Consider the following 18,193-nt stretch of genomic DNA (forward strand, 5'->3'; position numbering starts at 1 on the left):
ATACTGTGGCTGCAGAAATGGATGTCATACATAAGCCGCAAAACAAAGGCCATGACTTTTCATGTTCACTGAATCACTACTTTTTGCTAAGTTTGAATGTGTCCTTAAATCCTAAGGTTGCACATTGGGTTTCAGGGTCTGTGTTTGTGATGAATTTCCATACACAGCTCTCATGTCTGCACAGAAGGTGAAGGTTGGCTGATAAATTCTCTCGTATCAGCCTGCTTCCATGGAATCTGTGTCCACAAAGGCCTGGGAAAAGGATGGGCAAGAAGAGGGCAAGGCTGCTATCGAGATGGTCTGGGAGAAGATAGAGCCCCAAAGTGCTGTTACATGCATTGACCAAAATTACACTGAGAAGGCAGACCATGGGGTTCATGGGTGCTGAGGGCACGGTACATCACTGCATCAGGCCTCATGGATTTAAAACCAAATTAGAAAAAAGTAGGTCTGGTAGGATATTTTGCCAGAGTTGTTAACAATCCTTTACATTTTAACTGCCTGTAATTTCCTTAAAAGTCTTGCAAAAAGCATATTTAAAACTCTAAGTTATTGAAGAGGTAATACATCTTAATTGAAAACAAACTTTCAGCCAAAGTGCTTTTTAGCAAAAGATCAGAACTATTAACCTTTTCCAGAACATACTTAATTTTTTTGCCATTTTTAATTATAAAATACTTCAACAAGAAATATATAAGACATCACATTTTATTCTGATTTGCAGCACCACCATGAGCTTCCTTTTAATTATTCATACCGACTGGAGCTGAGTTGCTTATAGGTATAAAATCAAGGATAAAGTGATTCTCTTATTATTGAGATGGTGGTTGACATAAGGTGGGGTGTTAGCACCTGCATGCATGTGTCAGAAAGAGAGAGAAAGAGAAAGAAGCTTGCATTCAGTCATTTTACAGAAAGCCCCAAGAAATAAACCAAGAAACCTTTCACAATCTGCCGCTGGAAACTCAGAGGTCTTGCCAACACTTGAACAAAGCGACCTCCCAGCTCACTTCTGGAGGATCTCTAATCATGGTGGGCAGCGAGGTGGTGGGGGTCGTGCCCACTTTTTCATCGCCACTTCACCGAGGCAGCTCAGAGCAGGGCACGCTGCTCGGCCCTCACCACCTACGCAGCAGCTTCGGGAGGATCAGACGTGTGCCGGCCCGTCTCGCTCGCTTTCTCTTCTTTCCCTCTCAAAAGAATCAGCCTCAGTTGATTTGAATTGACTTCTTTGTCACCAGAAGAAAAGCCAAGTGTGTACACTCAGGTGAGAGCGTGGGGCTGGCATGCAGAAACAGAGGTGTGATGGCAAGGAACACTTAATCCCACGCCTAACAGAGCAGCCGTGGTCATGCTGCACCTCTGCCCCCGTAACACCGTAGGTACTGTACCTCAGGCAGCTCTGACGAATGACGGATTTACTTACAGTTGTCTGAAGGGGTAGCGGAGATGCAGGGTGTGGGAGGACAGGAGACACAGGGACCCATGCTTGTGTGGGGCTCGGTGGGCCTCTGGCCTTGAGGATGAGCCATCGATGGGGCTGGGACACTGGTGCCACAGGTGGGCAGGATTGTGCTCCAAAGGATGAATGCCTTCACGTTAAGTGATTTCCTGCATACATTGGCAAGAAAAAGAAATGCAAACTACAGCAGCATCCAGTCTGGCCTTGAACACCTCCAGGGATGGGACATCCACAGCTTCTCTGGGCAGCCTGGGCCAGGGCCTCAGCACCCTCTGAGGGAAGAATTTCTTCCTAATGTCTAATCTACATTCCCCCTCATTAAGTTTAAAGCCATTACCCCTTGTCCTATCATGAAGGGCCAGACATCATCTGGTCTATCACTCATTTAATTTCCTACTGTTTCTTTGTTGTTTATGCTGGAATTGCTTAGCTATGAAGCCTTCAAATTAATTGAGGACCATCTGTGGATTTTCTAGGACTGTATCTGCATTGTTAAGTAGTGTGGACTAAGAAGAGCAAAGCCATGGGCCACAAGAATTTTTGCTGAGGACTTGACATTCACAGTACGTATATCTCATGGTTGGATTCTTTTTTCTTTTTTTTTCTTTTCCAGTTCATGCTATCCATAGTCTGGCCTTAGGGATTGATTGCGCAGTAGTGACTAAAATGGATTAGGGGAGCACATATTACAGATAAATTTCCTCCAAAAAGGCACTAATTCAAGTACTCTTACGATGACACCATAATGCAAAACAATTTACTTCCAAAGCGAGCTCCCGATCTGAACTGAAACATTAATGCAGACACACACTCAGGACTTCACAGTGTTTTTAATTAATGGATCTGTAGCTTCAATCCGTATTTTGGAAGAAAATCACAATTAGCTGTGCTAAAAGAAAAAAAAAAAAAAAAACAACTAAGGACTCTACTCCTTGAATATTTGTATTCTCTAGGATCATACCAGATGAGGCATTACAGTTACTAAGGAACTGAGATGAATAAGGTTTGCTCTGCCTTGATCTCCAAGGTTATTGATTTAAGAATTTTATCACCCCTCCAGCCAAATACAAAGCTAGTGTAAGAAACTTCCCATCTTGTTGAATAAGGGATGGGCCTATTTCTCTTTCTGTAAATCTCACCTGACGTTGGTGGGGAGGAGCGGAAGAAGGAGGGGGGGGTAGAGCAAAGAAAAATAAACTAGAAATTAAGCAGGGGATAAGATCAACACTACTATTCATTTGTCCTAAGTGTATGAGATAAATTAAAGAATAGAGATCTCTATCTCGGTAAAATGTGCATCCAGTACCCTTCTTCCCCTCCACTGAAGTAGGAAATATGTAGTTTATGACCAGCTGGGACAATCTGTAGTGAATGGCTTTGAGGCAATAAATCACAGAAGCTGGTTTGTCCACATTTCTTTCTTTTCTTTGGACTGTTTGGCTAAATCTCCCACAGAGAAAGTTACGCCATGCAGGGGATTCAGCAAAATGCATGAAAAATGTACTCAGGTCACCTACAAATTCTTCAGCTCTGGCCAAGCTCCAGTTGTGGCTTTAATACAAGACAATGCCTTACTGCTCTCCTTCCCTGAATCCTATGAGGGCAGCTGTTTAAACATTTATCATTAAATGTTTCAAAAAAAGAGAGCTCTCTGCAGTACAATGATGCTATTTGAGACCTCAGTTCTGTTTCCGGGACCTACAGAACTCATGTGGGTTTGGGTGGGGACATCCCATAGTGCCACTGTTGGTTTCATTCGCTCATGTTCATACTAAGTACTTAATACCTTTTTTTTTTTTTTTAATGTTCCTGATTCTTCACAAAATGTTTCAGCACATCCAGAGATTCAGCATGCTGGGAAAAGACCTCCTTATAGCTGCATGAAGGAAAAATTGAGCCAGCAGAGAGCCAGCTTGCTTTCTCCTGCTGCTTCCAACTGTTGCTCATATCCATTCTCTCTTACTTCTCAGATTTAGATTTGTTTAGCTTATCCCCATGTTAGGATGTTGTGGATGCTACAATTCTATGTGAGACCAAGGAGGACAGAGTAACTTCCTGAAGGAGGAATGCATTGAAAGTTACTAAATACACAGAAACTCCTTCTGACTCTGAAAGTTCCTAAGCAGCAACTAACTGGAGTTGGGAGAAGTCATATGGCCTTGCTGAGTTCTTCCATGTTTTCCCATGGTCTGCTTTTGTCACTGCTGGAGACAGCATATCAGGATAGACGGGCCTCTGCACTAAGTCAGTACAGCCAGTCTCATCTTCCCAGGGGACTGATGGCTGCTCGTGAGAGGAACCTGGGTGTTTCTCCTGTGGACAGCCAGGCTCCAAAAGGGACAACGGTCAGCTCACTTTACAGCAGCATACCGAGAGCCAATGTTTGAATGACTTTCCATCCTGAACCAGGCATGAATCGATAACCTAAAACCATAAAACTGATTACCACTTTTAGAGGTCCTGTGTCTGGTGTGGATCTCCTCTGTGTTCTGGAAACACATTTCCAGAAAAGGTGAAATTCCTTTTGAGGAGACGGGTTATTAAATACCAGTCTGGACTTCATGGTATCTGTTTGAAGGCTCCCAGGACGCTCGTGCAGTTGCAGTGCCATATATGTTGTAGCAAACAATGGCGTGGCCAGCCAGTCTGAACCCAGTGCTAATCTGAGCCTCTGTTTGCCTTTCAACAGCCAGATTTCTTCAGCCTGGGTGGCTGAAATGAGGCAGCTAATGCTATACTTAATGACCTATTTAATGGCCTATTTTCTAGAAGTGATGAAAACTTAAAATTATCCCCGTGCTCAGTGTGAGCTGTGGCTGCTTAGCAATCAAAAAGCCCAGACTAGGCATTCAGATGCATCATTTTAAATGGGTTTAAAAAAAAAAAAAGTAGCTTTAGATCTTTATCTTTCCTGCAGTAAGGCCACATGTTGCATGACAGAATGGAACATCCTCCTATTGACTGTCATGGAACTCTGCTTTGTCATAAAACCCCTTCAGTAAACAACGGTCATTCCCCCACATCTGTGTGTTTTTGATTACTTCTTGCACTTACTGAACAATATCTGATACCTACACGACTGAGGAGAATAGTGAAGAGTGATACTGAAATTAAAGGAGATGGATAGGAGATGTATGTCCTGTTTCTAGCTGGAGATTTTGAGCACAACTCCCAAAGCAATTACCATTTCACAGGAGCAAGGCCCACGCACAGGCTTTGTTGGTTTTGGCTCAAGGTCAGGTGTACTGACTCACCTGAGAGGCAATTTATGAGCTGACTCCCCATCTTGGGGTAAAGCCCTGTAGACTGAAAACCCTTCCTGTGCTCTGGAGTTGTCATCTCCAGATTTCACTCCTCCTCTGCCTCCCCAGGTTAGCTTTACACTGACTTCAGGGGGTGGTTCCTGATCTGCTGTACAGGATGAATGACTTAGTGTATCTAGTGGTTTGGACATTCACTAGAGCCTTTCACCCCGAAAGAGAAACAAATGGGTGAGAACATAACAAAAGTACTTTAAACAGAGAAATTCAAGAAGAAAACATCATGTTAGCTACAAAGGTCCCGGCTCTGCTTTCTGGAGTATCTGAGCCACAGAGCACAGCTATTTGGGAGGATTTTCTGGATAAATAGACACATGGGTGGTTGGACTCTAGATTACAAGGCCCCTTGCCCTGACCTTATGTAAATACTGTTATAAAAGCAAAACAAGATCAAAGATGCCAACCCTGTGCTCCAAAAGCAGAAACACACGAGAACTGCTTTCTCTGGGCAAACGTGACCATGTCCCAGGTAAACCTGGGCAACCCCAGAAATTCCCTGCTGCTGGTCTGCCAGCGCTGCAGCTGCTACAGAGCAAGCTGAGGCTCAGCAGCCAGGCTGGGTACGTCCAGCTCTGCCCCTGCAGGCAGGATCCCCGCATCAGAGCCTCCTGAGCCAAAGGCAGGAGCTGTGCCAGGTCAGCCCCCTTCGGGCTGCAGGATTGCCTTACAGAGACCTGCTTTGCCCTCTAGTGACTACAAAGCAGAGAACAGGGACTTTTGCACCATCTATTCTGATGGATGAAGTCAGGTCCCTGGGCAGAAGACAAGCAGAGGGGTTGTTCCGACTTACTTTGGCCTAAATAAGAATCTCCCGAGGCAGCCCGGTCACTGCCGCTGTACGGGAGGCATGTGGCACGGAGCAAGGGAAGGAGATGCTATTCTGAAAAGTTGAGAACAGACACCCTAAATTGGGGAACGAATGTCTGAGGGAATGGTAAAGGAAAATCCTCCAGGGCTGATGTTATTTCTAGTTTGCACATGCACTGGAACTGAAAAGAGGCTATTTCAGGGGAAAAAGGAATGGATGAATAATAGAAGCAAAAATAGGCTCTCTACATTCCTTTCCAAAACTGTGTTGCCTACAAACCCTTTGGAAACAATTGACAATTCATCAGCCAATGATCTCATAATTTGTGATCTATGGGGCCATAGACTTTGTGATGTATGCTCAGTGTAAGTGGCTATTAAAAGAGCTTTTAGTTGGAAAAATAATAAAGATGATCTTTGTTTAAACAGTAGCAGGCAAAAAGAGGAATTAGAGAGGATATCTAGATAGCTGGGACAGCTGAGCTGTATGGAAAGTAAATTATTCAAAAATACTGTATATAAATAAACTATTTCTCTTTATAGGAATAAATACTAAATATTTTATAGTTTGAAAATTCTAGTTTGTCTTTGCTAAATTAGAAAAACTTACTACAGATAATCCAAGAAAGCAAATGCAACTAGAGTTCTTAGCATCACAGAAAAGGAAAGAAATCAAATTTCCATTTGGAATTTCTCATACAGTCAATTCTTGTTATCAGAAAACAGGTTTATGATCATGTGATGGAAAACATACTTTTTCATGTTTTTATGTATAAATTGGACATTCTACAGAAGCTCAGACTGTATCTGCCTAGATGTTTTGATAAGTAAATATTAGTATTTTCTCAAATACTCAGGCAAAAACACTAAAAATAAAAGACACAGCTCCTAGTGCTCACTAAGACAAACGAACAAACATTTGAGACCATAAGTTTTCCATCAAAACTCATTTAAGCCAGAAATAATCTTTAGCTTTTGGACAAATATCTATTGACATGGATATTCCAGGCAGGCTGTAAGCCATTGTCTGAAATCATTCAGTAGACTCAGTAAAAATTAAAGTCTGCCTCAACTGATTTGTGAATAAAAGAGGAAAGGTTTCATTGGGTGACTTGCTCGGTTGCAAATTTTAACCAAATGAAATATGCTTTATTTGGTTATTATCTACATTTACACCCGAAATCTTAGCCTTAATTAGGATTTGATGCAAATCAGTGCAATCAGTTGGGATACAGTTGGCTGGGGAAAAGTGTTTGGCTCCCTTTGTTAGGTCACTCAGATCTACCATAAAAGCATTTGGAAGAAACTGGAATAGACTTGCATGAAGTGCGAGTGGCCAGGTTTGAAACTGCTGATGAGCGTTGGCTCCACATCCATGCTGTGGATGTGACATAAGTTTTTAAGGAAGTTCTTTTTCTGTGGCTTCTGTGACACACACACATACAATTCATTTTTACAGGTTGTTTCCTGATGGGCTTTTCTAGATGACAGCTGGGCCAACTCTGATGAGCCATGCCTGTGCTGGGCTCTGCCATGGATTCAGTGACTTGGTTAATGCCAGCAGATAATTGAGAGCAACCTCATCTGGCTTAATCTTTGCAACTCCAAGAATAACTACTACTTGCAGTGCCACTTTCCTAAAGGTGAGGTGTTCCCCAAATTTTGTGCTCTTCTAAGAGCTCCCGTCTGCCAGTAGGTGGCATCAAGCAAGGCGAGTTGGAAGGTGGTTCGGCTTTGAGGATGGCCCTGCCCTTCCTAAGAGCCCCGAAGTTAATTTTAAAAGTGGGTGTGCACACCGAGAATGTATCTGTAACACACGGGCTGCCCTTGTACGGGCAAACTGCTTGCATCCACTATCAACTATAGTGCATGCAGGTGGCAATCCGTGCTTCCAAAAGCAGCCCTTCCAAAAGCAGATCAGCCTGAAGATAACGATTGATTAAAACGATGATTACAAGGCTTTTAGAATCCCCCCCCCCTTTTTTTTTGTTGTTGTTTGACGCTTATAGAGACACAAGACAAACTGTTCCATAACCCAACCCAGATACTCAAGAACTTGAATCTGATAATAGCCAAGTGCTTCACAGGAAGGAAAACCACAGCAGCCGATGTATGATAATCTCACACACATTAGTTTGCTACAGATCTTAGTAGGCAGTAACTGATTTAGATTGGAAGAACAAGAACTTGGCCATTTGACTTTCACAGATTATGTTCCTTAGCTCTTGACACCTGCAAGAGGTAGAAAAACATCAGGAAAATAAATCTAATGCTCTTTTCCAAATGCATGCCGTTGCAGCTGATAATCATCCAGCAGAAGAACAACTCAGGAATGCCAGCAAGCAATAGAAGGTGTTAACCAGAAGTAATTCTCCTCCTGTTTCCCGGACATGTCTCTAAATGGGGTGGCTTTACGGCCATGTTGTATAGAGATATGTCCTCAGTGGCCAAACCATGGGCAGTACTGCTGGGCAGTTCTGTTGCCGTTCTCCTTGTGTGTGAGACACAAACACCAGCTCAGGTACCGCTGTGGGACCAGAGGGAAATTGCTGGCGGTGGCCTCAGCTGAAATCTAACCAAGGCAGAGGTAATAGCACCAGGAGGAGCAAATGCATAAAAGTGCACAAACTCCCTTCAGAACTGTTCACCTGCACACAAGTGCTGCAGGCAAAGTCCTGCAGTCCTGCCAACGTTTGCTCAGAAGCAGACAGGTGTTGCCAGCATGTATGTCCTGCCCAGTTCTCCAGCTCTGAAGGCTTCTTTCTATCCCTTTTGCTATGAAAAGCCCTGAAAAGGGAGTGCTCTGACCTGGCTATCTGCAAGAGGGGAGGCAGAGGTGCAGGGGGGAAGGAACAGGCTGTGACAAAAGGAGCTACCTGCCCACTGCACAGCACAGAAGTTTCAGTAGTGAAAAACAGATCAAAGCTGAAACACTTAGAATTTTGTTCCATTTTTAATCGGCAAGTCAATTCTAACCAAGCAATTAGCATGGCTAATTATTGTAAGAGAATAGATTACTCCAAAGCAGCATAGAGGAAAAATGAATTAAAGAAATATCTAGGCTTAAAAAAAAAGCATGTGCTCAAGCTGGCAAGGAGTGCTGAAATTCCCCCTAGAGTGCTTAAAGAATTAACTGAACTAAACCTCTGAAACATTAACGATTGCATTTGAGGAAGCAAAGATGACAGTAAGGGTCCCAAAGGAGTAGAGGAGGGCAAGCGTAATGCTCCTCAGAGGGCAGAGAGAGGCTCTGGGGATTAGTCTGTCCAGGAGCCAGGACATGTGAGCAATTACTGAGCATCCCATCATTAGCAGCAAAAGAATAAGATAAGGACCCACCTCCAGGGATTTGATGAGAACAAGTGTGTCAAACCAATCTGATTTCCTTGAGATGGTGAGTGACCCCAAGGGGAGTGACCTCCAAATTGGAGACTGATGTGAGCAGTCCTAGCCTGAGAGCGGTGAGGCTTCCACTGCTTTTTCCCTGCCACCTTATAAGTAAACCAAGGAATTATGCTCTGACCACCTCTGACTCGTGAGCTGGCAGGCAAAGGAGTGCTAATACTCCTGTAACCTCTTTATAGTTTTGTCCCACCAGTACCATTACATCAAAAGTATCTTCTAATTTCTTACCTGCATAAGCTTGCTTCTCATGTCCTCACCATAACAGAGAAAGCTGGAAGTTTTAGTACAGACCTTTAAAGATCAGCACCCATGAGGCCATTATGGAACACAAGTGTAATCAGAAGCTATCTGAAAGTGGATATGGTCCAGAAGAAAAGGATGGAACTTCCTTGCACTGTGTTTTGAGTCATTTCTGTTCTTCAGACCTAGTTATGAATAAAGAATAAGGGTTTTTATGAATTCTCTATGGCTTTATTGGGATTTGAGCCAAAAGCCACCCAGACCAGATGTGCATTTGTGAACCAAATCCAATTTCTGTGCCCAACAAAGGGTATTTGCCCAGTGCCAGCTAAGGGGTAAGCCTCCCTCCTTTTCCATGGATTATTGCAAATCTTTCTACAAAAGAGAGAAAGAAAATAATTATCTTGAACTAAATTCCAGCTGGGAAGGTCTGCTTTTTCCTGCCCCCAGTTGTTTGGTAGAGGGATACCATGCCTTTGAGTAGTGCAGCATTTTCTGATCCCTTCTACCAGAGCTCCATGCAAATCAGAAGAAAGAAACTTGGCAGATCCCGCTGAACGAGATTTGACACCTAAATTGAATGCCTGGACCTCAAATTCCTAGGATTCAATTGAAAAGCCAGTAGGATTGCCCTTTGGTTACTTGTGGGCTGTAAAACTGGCTCTGAGCTCCTCCAGATAAGGGCTTCTTTGTGCTGCATTGTGTAATGGGTGCCACAGGGTTGATGTGGGCCAGGCCATAAATAACTTGTACATAAGTATTTTTAGCAACTACTTTCCACTCTCTGGAGATATACTGGACAGCTTGAAGTGTGTGTATCTGCATGTGAAGTGGGTGGGGGAGGCTAGAAGAGCTCCCATCCTGAGCACAGAGCAAATATCACAGCACTCCCAGTACACACGGTAATGCAATAGGAGCTGACGCCTCCATGCAGAAATGTCCTGAGCAAGCAAGACGCTTCAAAAGAGCTGCCTCATCAGAGTGGCAAGGTGTGTTGTCTCGTGGTAGAACTGCAAACGACCCCTGTGCCCACGAAAGGTGGATGCCAGGAGGAGAGCTCTGAGCAGGGCAGCACCCAGCCAAGCCCCACGCTGCCAACCCTACCCAAAGAGCCCCTGCTCACCCCTTAGCGTCCCCTCTGATGTGCACTTAATGCAGAAAGAAGTGTGAGTTGCTGGCTGCATTTTCTGAGGATAACCTGCCTTTTAGGCTGGACCTGTGGGAAATTGTCTGACTGTATCTGCAGGTGACGCCACTAGTCTCTGTAGAAGACTGTCTGGCCCTGGAGGCAGGGCAAGGGTTAAGAGGGAAGCACAGCTGCTGGGGGCTCCAGCTGCAAGGAGAAGACTGAACACATCACCCTTGTATAAGAAGCTGTACATTGGGAGCACAGGGCTTCACAGACATCTCTGAAAAGGCAGAACAGGACAAAATCACCAACTCACATCCTCCACCCTCCAGGCACTTTGGAAGGGTGTGATATACTCCCAACGTGTTAGTCAGCCTGTACTAGCTATATCTGATGACACGGTGGGGAAAGTGCAAAGTGGTTATAGATTTCACTTGTATTTATCCTTACTGGATATCCAACTGCTGTGCGGCACAAGTCATGAGCACAATGTCAGGATTTTGCATGACCTGGTTACCCTTTTCTTGCCGAAACCAAATGGGCCAGCAGAGAAGAATTTGTAGATAGCCAGAAGGAAAAAAATAAAAATGAGGAGGTAGGGGGGGTGAGCTTATCAAGACTGGGACTGTCAAGAATAAGCTGTGCATTGTGACAGCAAGTCTAGGGTAGCTTGATAAGAAGGACTAACTTGACAAAAACCTGGAGAGGAAGATGAGCGCTAAACACTATTGAGCTCAGTAGTAAGAACACCCATTCAACATTAACAGGATTTGGGGACACCCAGAAGAGAGCGATCTAGTCACTTATGCAAACACTAGGATCCCTGAAACTCAAAGGAGTTCTTTTTGAAAATAACAGGGTGAAGTACCAGCACACATTCCTTCCATTTTTTCCATAGAGAAAATACAGAATCTGTACTCAAGCTGAGCAAGCTAAGCTTAACAGATGCAAAAGTTTATCTCTGTTCTACAATAAGGTCTGCATGTAACCAAGAGCAGTTATTTAGAGTAAGGTACCCAAAAATACTCAGATATCTAGATTTTTTTTTCTTAAGGGAAATAGTAATTGGTACTTTACCATTTTGATCCATAGGAAAAGTTATCTCCAGTAACCATCGCTTCCAAAGCATACATGTAGCAATCTACCTCAACCCAACCCTGCTTCACAACCATTTGTGGGGGGGCTTGCTTGCCTTGCTATAATCCTCAGACACAGCTGATGGAACCTACAAGCTGTGACTAATTAGTTAATGATGGGGACCCTTAAGGCAATTGCTTGAGGAAACAGAGGTGTGACTTGTAAGGATTCTCTCTGCCATTTACTAACAATGTTATTTGCTGATAGAGAAGAGCTGGTTCCAAGTATCTCAGAGCAGAGCTTTGTAGCCTTTCTTTGGTGCTTTCCACCCTTCAGAAAGAAAGGAAAATACTGATGTACTACTGTGTAGCATTAATCCTATCTGTTCTGCTCCTGCTCTGTACAGCAAGAGCTTCTAGCTGTCCCTCGCTACACCCAGCACATGGTATTTAAAAAGAAAGGCCAAATGCCAACCTGAGAGGAAAGTGATGAAAATCTAATAATGTAGTGGGTATTCCAATAGAGCAATAAAGGTGACGGCAGCTAATGGGAAATGCTGTTAAGGTGCAAGCCACGCAGCTGTGAATTCTCAACAATAGCCCTGGAGTGTGCTTTTGGGCAAGTTGATCTTATTTTAATGTATCAGGAGAAGTATTGGCTAAATGCAGGATAATAAGAGTTAGCTTTAGTCTGTGAAATGAGAGGCCAGGCTTTCACTTCATAGTACTATAACACAGAGCTGCTATTTGCCTGTCAAGTGCTCTTTCTGGGGAGGGAAAAAAAAAAATTACCATAAATAAAAGTACAAGTAAAAATGCCAGGATTAATACACTTTTTAATGGGAACAATGTGATCTATTTCCTCTGTCACATCTTTCCTTGTTCCATCTCCTCTCATAACATCACCTACTAAAGGCTAAATATAAGCTGTGCACCGAACTGAAACAAGCGGTGACAGGAGGTGACACCCTGCAGGCTGCTCAGATCCGGCTGCTCCAGCATTGGGCTGGTAACTGGCAGACAGGTGTCTGCACACAGACTGGGACCACATTTGCTGATGAAGTCACTGCTCAAAGCATCTGCTGTGCTGACCTCTTCATTGTATGCAGGACCAAACTGAGGAGACTTGCAGTACCTGCAGGAGCTGTCCTCTCGGGCTATGTTTGGCAGCTGGGATTGCTCAAAATAAGAGCGGAACCTCTTTAGAGTAGAAAGCAACTCCTGACATCTACGTAGCACCTGGCACGTATGTCCTTTCCTATGGAGGATGGAGAGGAAGAATGTGCTAAGGACTGTGAACTGCCAAGATACTTTGACAACGGAGGGGTAGAAGGGCAGGGTGCAAGTTGCTGGATTACAGAGAGGAGTAAATGAGGGAAGATAAAGAAAGGCAGCAGGCTGGAGTGCAGCCAGGCAGTGAGCCCCAGCCACCTGCTAAGTCTGTCTCCCTCTAATACCCAGCCTAGTGTGCAGAGCAACCAGAAGGATTTGGATGCTTGCTACAATGGTTATTGAGAAGCTTCAGATACGGACAGGCAAGAAAGAAAGCCAGATAAATTTGCAATGAGGATGGGAAGTTAAATCATCTTGATCTAGTCAAAAAGGTGGTGACCTCAAGACATAAAATTCATGTAAGAGGAATTGCAAGCAGTATAGCTGCACTGAGCAAAGCAGGAGGTTTGGAGTGAGCTCCGGGCCTCTTCCCAGCGATGACAGTGTGTGGGAGCCTGGCAGGGCTAAGAGAGCAGCGTGCGAGTGGTCTGGCTCACTTCTAAGAACAAAGCAAAGCAGAGATGCAAGGTGGTGGTGTCTGTGACATAGCCCAGATGCCCTCAGTTTTCTTAATTCAGGTCCAGCTTTTTGTCAAATGCTGGACAAGAGTAGACCAATTGCGCATTTACTGTTGTTTGGATGAGCCAGGGCTCTGGCAGGCTTGTGCTGCCGAGTAGATGAAAGTAGCCAAAACAGATTCAGATATTAAGGGACTTCACCAGTACTTGATTTTTATTTTCATGCATGTAAATCTGAAGGGGATAGTGAGTGAGTTTGAAATGCTTTCCAACTCTTTCAGGCTGTTAAATGCAGGTAAATGAACATGTGTCAGCAGGGCTGATGCTGAATGGGAGCAAACAGCTGTTCTCTAGTGCATCGCCACAAGTGGAGCAGATGTATTTGAGACAGAGATGGGAAACAAAACAATAGATGTTACTTTCGCCTGCCTACAGAAAGGAGCATGCAATTAAAATATAAGCATGAAAGGAGCAGGGTTTTCTTTTACTGGCAACAGCATACATTGAAAGAGTGTGAGCAAAGCAGAAGGCATGGATTACCGTCTTCAGAGACATCTCCATTTGTGTTGGCAATATATAAGAGGAAAGAGGTAGTAAGACATTCTCTGCAGCCGAGTTCTTGGACCTGACTCACTAACATAGTGCGATTTGAGGAGCTGGTATGATCTGATATGCAAACATGTTGATTTATTCCAGCTAGCCATAAGAATACAGTTGGAGGCTTTTCAGTTGCTAAAGTGTTGGTTGAGGAGCTCATGGCATCACTGACCTAATTCTTTAATAAATCTTAGAATACTGAGAAACTGCAAACACTGAAAACTGAGTATGCTGGGCCAATATGTAGAAACAGGGCAGTGTGATGACCAAAGCAGACTTGATTGCATGTTTATAATGAAGTTGTTTTTCAAAGGAAAATGCTGTTTTTGTTTAAGTTGAAGTGTTTCAAAGGGACTAGTTTCAACAAAACATACTGTACACAAAACAGAAATGAAATGCCAACGTGTTTTTGACACTCTTGGTATAGCACATTTTAAATGTTTGTGTTAAAAAAAAATAAAGTTAAATTGGGAATTAAATGCTTTCCTCTCACTATGGATGCAGATTGCTAAGAAAACATTTTCTTCATGGTAAACAATAATGTCATCTGCTATTTGTGCTCTGTTTTGATAACAGGAGAGGAAAAATAACCAGAACAATGGAATTTTCTATGAATAGGAAACTCAAATACTTTGTGAATCTGTAGGAGTAATTGCAGCTTCATTCCCAGACTGGATCTCAATACTGGGAAGGTAAGTGTGGAGTTGCCTACGTATGGAATTTCACGGTGTCAGTATAACTAATTAGTAGCCAATGAACATGGCTTTATGGGATTAGCTATTCCCAAATAACCTTTCCCAATCAACGGTATTTCCAGCTTGGCTGGTAACTGTAGGTACATAGACATGGCAGTCTTTTGTAAGCAACCCCGTGTGCATTAATGGCAGGCTTGTGGTTCTTCATCCTTTAACCAGCAGATCTCAAAAGATGAAAACTTGCTATCGAACATGTTTCTAATGGAAGTCAGTGTCTTCATGGCTGATTTGGAGATAAATAAAACATCAGTTGCTAATAATTGTGGCAGATGGCACAAAGATTGCCTGTCATCACTATTTCCCGCTTCACCAAGCATGCGACGTGATCTGGATTGCCTGATGAACTGGCCCCAGGCAGATACAGTGCAGCATAACAGAAAATTCATCTGAGACCATGCCGGCGGAGTGCTGGGGGGCACCTCAGCCATAACACCTCCTTGGGAAAGGTGTTGGAGTGGACGAGTGATGCAGTCTGGTTTCCCACTGAGCTGTGGTGGCACAAAGGAAGGAGTCAGCAGGAAGCCGTGAATAACAGGGAAACATCTCCTTGCACAGACGAGGCAAGAGGAGCCCCCTCTCTGTCACCCGTGTTCTGAAAATGACACTGAAAAATTAAATGACAAAGAAAAGGAAGAAAAACTTTAGGAAAAAATGAGAAGAAACCTCTCATGAGCAATAGACTGGCAGATGATTTGTCAAAAATGTGCAAATACCCTAATAGAAAAATCCCTGAGAAGTCTCTTTGCTGCAGCAGAGGAAAGTATAACAAGAACCTTGTTTGGAAGCAAAAAACAGGCAACACAAAAATCAGTCATGATTTTAAGAAGGCGGCTGATTATTCACTTGAACAAACTGTTGATGAGTTGGAAAACCCTTTGATGGCAATCAAATGACCTTGTGGCAGACATACTTTAGTGAAGTACAAATTGTTAGACTGATTACAGGTGTGCCAGTGTAAACGATTCTTCCCCTGTGTCTGACCATCACTGTGCCTGATGTTATGGAGAATTAAAGTCATCTTCTTCTACAAAGCATTCTGCAATATTTATGTGTCTCGCTAACACCTTTACAGAAGGTGTCTGAGTGTGCATTGTCTTTTTAGAGCTGCAGCCTCTCCACAGCATGGTCAGTAATGGTAGGTAGCACGAACGCCCATGACATCAAGTGTCAAGCTTTGTCTCCTTCCTACAGATAAGGGTAGGCAACTATAGGCTCACCCAGTAGCATGTCTCCCTGCTACTGGAAGCGTTTGTAACTCATGCATTACTGTGGTTTCTCATCGATCCTGGGTGCCAGATGAGGCTGAGTGCCTGGGTGGTGAGCAGGGAACACCCACACCCCTGGGTACAGCTTGGACCTATGGGTGCCCCCCTCCCAATGACATCCCCCCACCTGCTTGAGGTGGCTCTGGGATGTACCTTGTGCTTGAGATGTCACACTGGGCAGACCCTGTCCCAGCAGTGGCATCACCCTTCACAGAGTTGTGTGGTGGATCAACAATACGAAAAACGTGTATTTATGTGCAGCAAGAATTAAGGATCTGAGGTATTTTTTCCTCTGTTTCTGGCATGTGTTAGTTCCTTCACAGTCTTATCATTTGGGAAAATATCTGCTATAAATACGCTTAGATCAGATGCTCCGAGCTCAGCAGCTCTCTAACAGACGAAAATAGACTTGTTGTTGATATCCGGATTGTAGATGTGAGGAGCAGCCCAATATTGGCATGTCCAGTTGAAATTGCCAGGGAGAGACCTCCTTAGTGCCCAAGCTTTGCAGTCACTGAAGTGTAGATAGATTGATATTCAGAGGGACTAAGTTCCTGAGCTTCCTTGCCAGCTATGTTCAGTGTCTTCATGACGACACCAGCCTTCCACAGATTGAAAACATCTAGGTAACAGCCGAAATATTGTACAATAGGTTCTGCATGTTTTGACCTAGTAGCCTTGTAACACTGCATGCCATAGATAGGATATGCCAGGTTATAAGAATATTAAATAAATGTTTTGTTTTTAAATTAGAATATAGTGGAAATCCACCATATGTACTAATTCTAGTCATCTCTTAAGAGGACTGGGAAGGGTGAAGGGGATAACAGTGTTGTGCTGACTGGTAACTTCAGAGACAATTGCATTTTTTATGCAGTTGACAAATACATGTGTACCAACGAGGAGAGTGGTAACTACAGTCCATCTGCACCAGTCAGCGTCAGATGGGATGTGAACAGATTTAACTGATTTTCATAGAGCAGAACTCAAACCATGTGAAAGGTCTATTCTGATCCTAAATCAGGACCTTGTTTGGGTGCTTGTGGGTATTTCTAAACTACATGCTTGGGAAGAGAAACAAATACAACTGAAATGGGTTCTAGGGTCTCATCCCTGTGTCCTTGCAGAGACAACCCATCCAGCACAGCGTGCTTTTGGGCTCTGTGAGCCTGGCCTCAGAGGCAAAGGCCCATAGTTCTGCACACCCTGGAGTCTGGCATCTCTCAGCATTTGTTATGAGAGCAACCAATGCCCTGGGTCACTTTGGTGGGCAGTATAAAGGTAATAAAATTAAGCTAGCTCTGTTGAAGCAACAGGAGTAGCAATGGTCCTTACCGGTTTGTGTTTTTTTCTTTCATGAAGGGATGACATTTAGCCCAAAAAGGCTGGAGTAGGCCAGTTGGAAAACTGTTACAAGCTCCAGCTGTTGTTTCCTGTAGTTTTGGATTGCTGTAGTCGACCGAGACAGCAACATGGTCAAATAAGAGCAAGGTTTGTAAGTAAAAACTGTGTAAATGCCAACAAATAACAAACGTGCTGGCTCTGGAGGCTGACTGATTGCAAATTATTTGTATCTTGTAGCTTCTGTGTTCAGCTCTACCAGACTCACTGACAATCTAGTTGTGGACAACCAGAAACATTTAACCAATTAATGTGATTTTGATAACTTCTCACAAAGCATTCTGCAACTTATCAACTCACCTTCCAAATATCTCATTCCCCCTCTTCCTATTAGATCACCCAGAATGGCTGTGTATGGACAAAACTTCTGAGCCTTTTAAAATGCATCTGTCTGAACTTACAGAGAAATCCATGTCTGGAGAGTGTGCGGGAGTCTGAATTTCTGAGCTGGTAGGGTTTGGTGTTTGTTTTTTTTTTTTTCCTTATTTTATGTAGATTGACTCAGCACCAGGTTTTTGGTTTCCATTTGCTCAGTCTGCTGCAGCAGAGCTGTTAGGATTCAGCTCACAGAAACTTGTAATGGGAGAGCCATCAGCTTTGCTTGATCTCAGAGAGAAAGGGCAGAAAAAGTCGAGGCACTGCTGGGGAAGAGGCGAAGGAAGGAAAGCGATGTATGAATTATACCTGGGCTTCAGCACTGTCAACACGGGTGAAACGTGGCTCTAAGTGAATTGCTCCAGCAATTCTACAAGGGCTGCAGCTGAGGATGTCAAATAAGGGTCTGTCCTGGGAGCCACAGACACTGTACCCTGAGGGCTCAGCTCATATTTCCAAGGTAGGAAAAAAAATAGTACAAACCTGAGAGGCAGCAACCAGAAGCTGGCCATGCAGATGACAGAACAAATTCATCACTGGGGAAGCCAGAAGGGGACCGAGCCCAGGAGCA

At 43.8% G+C, this 18,193-nt stretch overlaps 1 long non-coding RNA gene across 2 annotated transcripts; it reads right to left on the bottom strand.

The window, feature by feature from the left end:
- Window positions 1-327: 327 nt before the first annotated feature.
- Window positions 328-11,561, bottom strand: LOC310904058. Of its 2 annotated transcripts, XR_014588011.1 has the most exons (4): window positions 11,441-11,540; window positions 9,223-9,419; window positions 1,427-1,611; window positions 328-1,281 (listed from the first exon to the last, which is right to left on the bottom strand). It is a non-coding gene; the product is annotated as an uncharacterized lncRNA (long non-coding RNA). The 2 variants fall into 2 exon arrangements; XR_014588010.1 differs by lacking the exon at window positions 9,223-9,419 and having other exon boundaries at window positions 11,441-11,561.
- Between the last annotated feature and the right edge of the window lie 6,632 nt (window positions 11,562-18,193).

The sequence above is a fragment of the Anser anser genome, assembly GCF_964211835.1.
Source record: "Anser anser genome assembly, chromosome: 9".
NCBI lineage: Eukaryota > Metazoa > Chordata > Aves > Anseriformes > Anatidae > Anser > Anser anser.